Source organism: Diceros bicornis, chromosome 4 (assembly GCF_020826845.1).
Source record: "Diceros bicornis minor isolate mBicDic1 chromosome 4, mDicBic1.mat.cur, whole genome shotgun sequence".
NCBI classification, from domain to species: Eukaryota; Metazoa; Chordata; class Mammalia; order Perissodactyla; family Rhinocerotidae; genus Diceros; species Diceros bicornis.
Genome location: NC_080743.1, coordinates 55,759,231 through 55,766,802, shown reverse-complemented (window position 1 = coordinate 55,766,802; position 7,572 = coordinate 55,759,231). Strand labels below are relative to the sequence as shown.

General features: G+C 44.7%; 1 long non-coding RNA gene across 4 annotated transcripts in view; it reads left to right on the top strand.

The window, feature by feature from the left end:
- Window positions 1-136: 136 nt before the first annotated feature.
- Window positions 137-7,572, top strand: part of LOC131404463 (uncharacterized) — a 29,593-nt gene continuing 22,157 nt past the window's right edge. For 2 of the 4 annotated variants that reach the window (XR_009219801.1, XR_009219798.1), the window contains exons 1-3: window positions 137-404; window positions 2,497-2,602; window positions 6,539-6,674. This is a non-coding gene — a long non-coding RNA (uncharacterized LOC131404463). The remainder of the gene's footprint in view (window positions 405-2,496; window positions 2,603-6,538; window positions 6,675-7,572) is intronic. The other 2 variants (XR_009219799.1, XR_009219800.1) reach the window with 1 other exon arrangement.

Below are 7,572 nucleotides of genomic sequence, written 5' to 3'. Positions count from 1 at the left end.
GCCGGTCACGTGGGCCGGCGGGTAGCGGAGCGCCGGGGGCGGGGCGGCGAGGGGCATCAGGAGGCCATTTTGGGGGCGTAGGGTCCGCCCGTGCCCGCCCACCGCCCCGGCCCAGACCCCGGGAGCCGTCCGGCAGAGCATCTTCTCGCCTCAGCGGGAATAGAACGCCGGCCTCCGCTGTTCTCAACGGGAATCTCGATCCAGACCCCTTTCTGCCGTTCACCAGCGTCCGCATAAACCAGATTACTCTTCGGTCACTTTCTGCAGAAAATACCTCCCCGGTCTCCCGACGTCAGAGCCTCCTCCACCTCGGCTCGTCTACCTTTTCCCCAACCTGAGCCAGCACCCCAATCTAGGATTCTCTTCCCCTGCCCCCTGGCCTCCACAAGTCATTTTCCAGCCTGGTACGTTTTTCTCCGTAGTGTTTATCACCTTCCAATCTGTATAATTCAGTTTTAAAAATCATATTCATTGTTTGTCTCTCGTCCTACGATAATTTCCACCAGGGCAAGGATCTCTTGTTTTGTTCGCTGCTTTATCAAAAACGCCTACGACAGAGACCGGCATGTACTAGGCTCTTAATATTTGTTGAATGAGTGGGATGGGGGATATTAAGTTTACATGGAAGGGGGATGTAAATTTACGTTGAATAGGAATAACCCTCATTCTAAAGGGAAGGAGACTCAACTCCAGATTGTAAATCTACTTTAGCCTTTCAAGAAGTGGGGACATTGATCCCAGTCCTCAGAAGAGTGAGTCAGGGTGCTCAGCAAACTACAGGCACTCTGCTGCTACACTAGCTGTGCTTAAACAGCATGCAAGCTGGCTTCCTAGATTTTAACCTTTCAGAAATGTGAAAAAGAGATTGACCGAGCTTACGTTGCTGGGCTCTGGATATTGTTCTCACTTACTGATTCAGCAAATATTTATTGTGTACCTATTTAGGGTTGTAGAGGAATCTTAAATGCAGCTGACAGGCTGGTGCGTTGGCTCATTTCCTTCCCCTCCCCCATCCTTTGAAAGCTAGGTGTGGGTCCTGGAGGGTAAAGTCCACCTACCAGTTCCTTAGCTAGCTCTGCATTCCAAGGGAAGCTTTATATACGGTTAGAGTCATCCACCCAGCTCTTGACCCCAGGGAGGAACAGCAAAAAAGGTGTAGGGGTGGGGATCAGAAAAGGAAGGTCCCTCCAGGACCGCATTGTCTCCGGACCCCTGGGGTAGTTTTTTTAAAGAGCTGTTTTTTGTTTTTTTGGGTTTTTTTGAAGTGTGAGATGGTTGAATTGACCCAGATATTGGAAAAGTGGAAACAACTGAACTCTCCTGGGTAACACCTTAATAATTAGGATATTTAGTGTATTTGTAATTAATACAAAGTCAGGGTAGTAAAAGAGACACCCCACCCCAGCACTGTGAATACAGATTACAAGGAAAAACCACGAGGCCTCTGAGTCACCATCTTCCTTATCTGTTCCTCAAGGAAGCACTCAGTTTCAGAGGGACACCATCATCAGGCACAGGTGGTAAAGGTGACACTAAGGCTGTTTTCCAGAGTTTGTGGTCCCTCTCCTTGAGAAATGTTACAATTTGGCAAAATTGGCCAGTTTATAAATATGGCAAAGGTAGAAAATTAGAGCAAATATAATATATCCAGAAAGAAGAAATAAATTACATTGATATGTATTCAAGAGGGTAATTTTACTTTTGTGAAATGGTGTAAAAGAGAAAGTTCTAGGTAAATTGGAAAAGGTTTCATCAAAGAAGTGAATTTGGAGCCGAATTCCTGTCCCATAAGGCTTTCCTCACTTCTTTCCTGAGTTCCCCAGACCATCACCACTACCACTAACAACTCTACTGAAATTGTTTTCTCAAAGATCAGCTGTTTATCTGTGACTGGTTCCTAAATGGAGCAGCAGGGAAGTCTACCCAGGAAGAGTAATTAAAGATAAATAACTGAAAGGAGGTGATATACCCCGTTGGCTGAGATTGAAAGGACAGGGGACAGAAAAGATCTGGGGAGGACGTAGAGGAGGAAGAATATAATAAATTAACTTTGGAACTTGCCGTCTTGGAGAAGTAGGTAGAACATCCACACACACAAAAGTCTAGCAAACAACTGGAAATGAAGCTTAGAAGAGAAGTTAGGGCTAGAGATAGATCTAAGAATTATCCTCATAGATGCGAAAGTTTGCAAAGAAGACCAAATAACAAACCTTAAGTAATATGGGACAGATGGGGGAAAAAATCAGTGATGGAGTATTCAGAGAGGTAAGTGAGAAAGTCCATGGAAGAGAGGTGTTCAAGTAGGAGCAGAGACTGGAATTTGGCATTTAGAAGTTTTGGTTGATCTTCCAGATGTCAGTTTCAGCAGAGTGGTAGACCCTCAGCTCAGACTGCAATAACAGAAGTATATCAAGAAAAGAGAAGGAGAAGGGTACCTTGACTTAAAGAAAAACAAGGTGAAAGAAAAGAGAAGTTTCATGTTTGTTTTGTTTTTAGGAAGGAGAGACTGGGTTATACTTTGGGAATAAGCCAAAAGAGTAAGCAAGATTCAAGAAATAAAGGAGAGAGAGAGAACAGTTGAAGCCTGGACCTAGAGGAAAAGGTAAGGTCTGTGTTATATAACTTATTGGAAGACCATCTATGAAAGAGTGGGGAGTTGAGAAAGTTGAGTCAGATAACTTTAGTTCACCAGATTGCTGGAGCTGCCGAAGACAAGAGTAATTCCGAGGGCCAGAGTAATTCTAAGGCCCGGAGACCTCGTAAACAAGTTTTAGAACTGTTGGAGTTACCTACAAGCCTAAGAAAGGATATGATAAGTGCCAAATGAATGGCACGGAAAGTCTCCCTTTCAACTAGAATAGGATGGTATCTAATCTGGGCCTTGAAAAACCAGGTAGAGGAAGGGGGAGGAGGAATGGGGACAAGAAAATGTGCAAAGGCCCTCGGGGCAGGAAAATGTAAGGTTTGTTGTGGGAACTGAAAGGAGATCCTACAGGCTGAGCACAGGGACAGGGGAGTAGTGGGAAATAAGACTGGAAAAGTAGACTCTGAGATAGAGGATATAAGGCATTGAATATCAGGATAAGGAATGTGGGCTTCATTGGTAGGTAATGGAGAGCTTGAAGGTTTTTGAGCAAGAAAGTGGCAGTCCTTCCAGAAAGTTGATCTAGGTCAGTATGATAAGTGCAAAGACAAGGCTTGATTGAGGTGGGAAGCCCCACACTAGAGTGGTGCCAAAGGGAGAGAAAAGAAAGAGACCACTCACCCTGATGTCCTTTTAGCACATTAGTGATCATTTCTTTCTCAAGCTTTGTTTACAAATAATTTGCTCTTCAACAGCAATCATGACAAGTAATTATACTAGTGCTTGGGGCTTTTCCTGGTTGAGTAAAATTTCTATTTATGGATGTTGTTAGGGACGATAATAAGAAATGGTCACTTTATATGCTCAGTTGATATACTCTTCCAGCCTTTGGGTTCAGTATCTCCAAGAGTCCCCGAAAGATATTTCATTCCTTCTGACCCATGACCTCCACTCTTTCCACAGAGATTTTATGAGTGGACGTCACTGAGGCAGAGCACTGAGTTAGGAGTCAAGAGACTTGTATTCTAATTTTACTTCTGGGAAAGCTATAATCCTAGCTAAGTCTCCTGAAATCTCTGGGACTCAGTTTCCTCTGAGAAATTAAAAGATGATCCCAGATTCCATAATCATATTGTTTCCTTTGGGCTTCTTGAGGAAAAAAAGTGAAATTTTCTCTTCCAGTTCCTCCTTTTACCGTGACTGGGAACATGAGTAAGTGTAACCATATCTGATACATAACAGGGTGACTGTTTGGAACAAAGAATTCCAAGCAACCTTTTCAGCCTAATCAGAGTCACTTGCTGACAAGGGAAAGATTCCTTTGGAAGCTCATCAAGTCGCCTGCAAGTTGCCCCACACCCTCTAACCCTTTATGGTCCCAGCTGCTCCACCTCTAATGCTCTGAGCAACTAAATTCCAGTATGTTCAAAGTCTCCAGTATACATTCAATAGTATCATTTAAAAGAAAAAAAGAGCAAGAAGGCTACATATTTCCAATTCCAATGGAAATTATAAGGAACAGATTCCTTCTGCATAATTTTTTTTTCTGGTTGGTAAAATGCCATTCTGAGGAGAGAGCCAGCTTTCCTTCACACACCCAAACAACAGCTGATTCCACCTCCCATCTCGCTTTCTTTTCCTCATCAGTGAAGGAAGGAGAAGCTTGGCAGCTTAAACCTATACACACATTCCTGAAGCCCCAAGTTCTCACACAGTCTGTGGTAGCAAAGATTTTCAGCAGTCTCATTAATTGCTTGATTTGCTTAGATTCTTTATCTGAATTTTTAGAAAGATAAAAAATAATAAGTAATAATAATAAATAATAATAAGAAGAAAGAATCTGCCATTCAACTGCCAGAGTGCAGTTAGCTGTCAGCCTCCAACTACATCACCTTTGGGATCCATTACAGTGTCAGAGCTAAGGCCTCACTCTGCCTGAGCAGCCCCTAGCCTATGACTAGGCACAGTGTGGGTATTAGGGCCTGGCCATTTCTGCCCACTATTGGACTCTGTAGAACACTCTTTGCTCTGGAGCTTTCCATTGGGTTGGAAGGATCTGCATCATGGCTTGAGGTTCTCCTGGCCCAATTTTGCTTCCTACATCCTTTCCTTTCACAGGTATCAAATCTGCATCACTATCCAAAGGCTTTCCCTACCCATTCCTGCCTCCTTCCCCTTTATCTTTCACAGTCATTACCACTCAATAAACCTCTTGTACTCCTAATTTTGTGTCAGCATCTGCTTCCCAGACCATCTGAACTGACTTAGTTGGCTCCAGGAGTGGTCTGAAAAAACAGGCAGTAAGATGGGGTTTGGGAACTGCATTACTTACCACCTGGCTGTCAATAAGAACCCCTCCTGGATAGTATGTGGGTACAGATAGTCTTTGGGACAAGGTGGTGGCCCAGCTGCTAAAACTTTCACTGATGGTGAAGTGGGAAAATGTTCCTATGGGGCAACAATCCAGGCATGGGGGTAGGCAGAGGGATAGCAGTGAATACAGGGACAATGGAATTGGCTGACTGTTATTAAGTTGCATTGAGCCCTGCTGAGAGATAATGAAAAGCTGAGAGCAGTTACCAAACATTGAAAATTAACTGTGAAGGCCAGAGAGCCCCTTTGATGGGTTACAAAGAGGCCCTTATCTACAGCAGTGGGAGAGCAAAAAAAGCTGAAGACCAAATGCAGGACTTAATAGAGTTCCAGAAAGCAGATCTGTAATCAAGGTCAGGGTCCTGGGTGGGAAAACCTGGGACTCTGACACATGGAATGGAGATATCTAGGTGATGCCCCCAAAGATTTTGGCTCCCTATACTCTTTTGAACTCTCAGAGCCTTAAGAGGGGGCCCACCCCTCCCTGTTAAGAGCTAGCACTCCTTCCGTGTGGGAAGACACTGCAGAGGCCTCTCCCCCTTAGAATCTGTCTCCACTTCCTTTCCTGACTGCCAGGATCTTAATTAGGATTAAGTTACAGCAAAGTCCAGCAAGAACATGCTGGTCCTGATGAGGGAAGAAAGGGACTATACCTCAAAGTAGCTGCAAGAACTAACCAACATTTACTGGTAAGAGTTGAGGAGTATCTATGGGATTGGATTTTGATGGTGCTTAAACAAGGGGCTGAAATACAAGACTGGATAAGGGACAGTTTATTGACTGGGGCCCACTCTCCTAGGATGGAATTTAACTTCCTGGTAAGGACCTGCCCCAGTGGCTCCTAGAAACATGGGGGAAGTGATAACCTTTGCTGAGTGAAGTTCAACTGCCTGAATTGCCTTGGCAATTGGAGGAAGAAAGGATTAAATGGCTCAATGAAGTGGGCGTGCTAGAGTCAATTATAAGAGCCCAAAGACCCTACCAAAGGATGCTTCATAGAAGGTCTAGAGGAACCTTACTTACCAAGGCAATCAGGAATGTGCTGGTGAGAGGACTACCAGCATCACTAAGAAGCTCAGTGGTGGCTTTCTTCTGCAAGCCAGAGCTGACCAGAGGAGATGCTGTCAAAGCTTGGCTCTGTTACAGCAACGGAGATAATGGGGTCCCAAAGCAATAGAAGCCAAGTGGCGGTACTTAACTGCCAGAAGCCTGGGGGTTACAATTATCCTAATGACTAGCAAGGTCCGAGTGACAGCCAAGAAGCTTGACACAAAGATTTGTGTAGATGGGTAATAGAACATGGCATCCCTAGGGGCAAAATAGATGGGCAGTCAACGTAAGAGTATTGCTGAATATATATAATCAAAAGAAAGCAAAAAGAGATGAGCAGGAACCTAAAGGTAGAAGTCCCAGTAAAAAATCATGGTCCTTATCTAGTTCCCCAACCTGAGTCAATTTTTGGACTCAAAATTCAATGATTAAAGAGGTGGCCAGGTCTCCAGGACTGGCAAGACCATGGTAAATATATACTGTAAGGATTCCCCAGTCCTTCCAAAAAACGACTTATGCCTATTTATTCAGGTGACTGTAAAAAGAGAAGAGGAGTACACCCAGGCATTTGAGGACTGTTGAACACAGGATCTGAGTTGACATTGATACCTGGAGACCCAATGCATCATCCTCACCCCCAGTTGGAGTGGGAGCTTATGAGGCCCAGGTAATAAGTAGAGTCCTAGCCAAAGACCAGCTTACAATGGACTCTTTGGGCTCCTGCAGAACACCTCTTTGACCTATTACATTGGTGATATCACGCTGATTAGTCAGGATGAGCAAGAGTAACTAGCAGTTACTCTTGGTAAAAGTCTTGGTAAAACACATGTGCCCCAGAGTATGAAGATAATCCCTACAAAGATTCAAGGGCCTACCACATCAGTAAAGTTTTTAGGAGCCCAGTGTTTAAGAGACATGCTGGGACCTCCCTTCCAAAGTACAAGACATATTGCTGCATCTTCCATCCCTTACCACAAAGAAGGAATCACAGTACCTGGGAGGCCTTTTCAAGTTGTGGAGGCAATACTTTCCACACTAGGAGCACTGCTCTGGTCCACATACTAGGTGACACAAAAGACTGCCAGCTGTAAGTGGGGCCTGCAGGAGCAAAGGAAGAGCCCTACTGTCTTAGTCAGCTCATGCTGTAACACCACCACAGACTGGGTAGCTCATAAGCAGCAAACGTTTATTTCTCACAGATCTGGAGGCTGGGAAGTCCAGGATTGTGGTGCCAGTAGATTTGGTGTCTGGTAAGGCCTTCCTAGTTCACTGATGACTGTCTTTTCACTGTGTCCTCACATGGCAGAAGGTGGGGAGGGATCTCTCTTGGTCCTCTTTTATAAGGACACTAAACCCACTCATGAGGGCTAATGACCTCATGACCTAATCACCTCCCAAAGGCCCCACCTCCTAACACCGTCATATTGGGCATTAGCATTTCAACATATGAATTTTGGAGAGACACAAACATTCAGACCATAGCACCCACTTACCATCACTCTCAGTGACCCACTGGGGGACTTTGTGCTTCCTGTTGCTGCAACTCTGGGCTCTGCAGGGTTCAA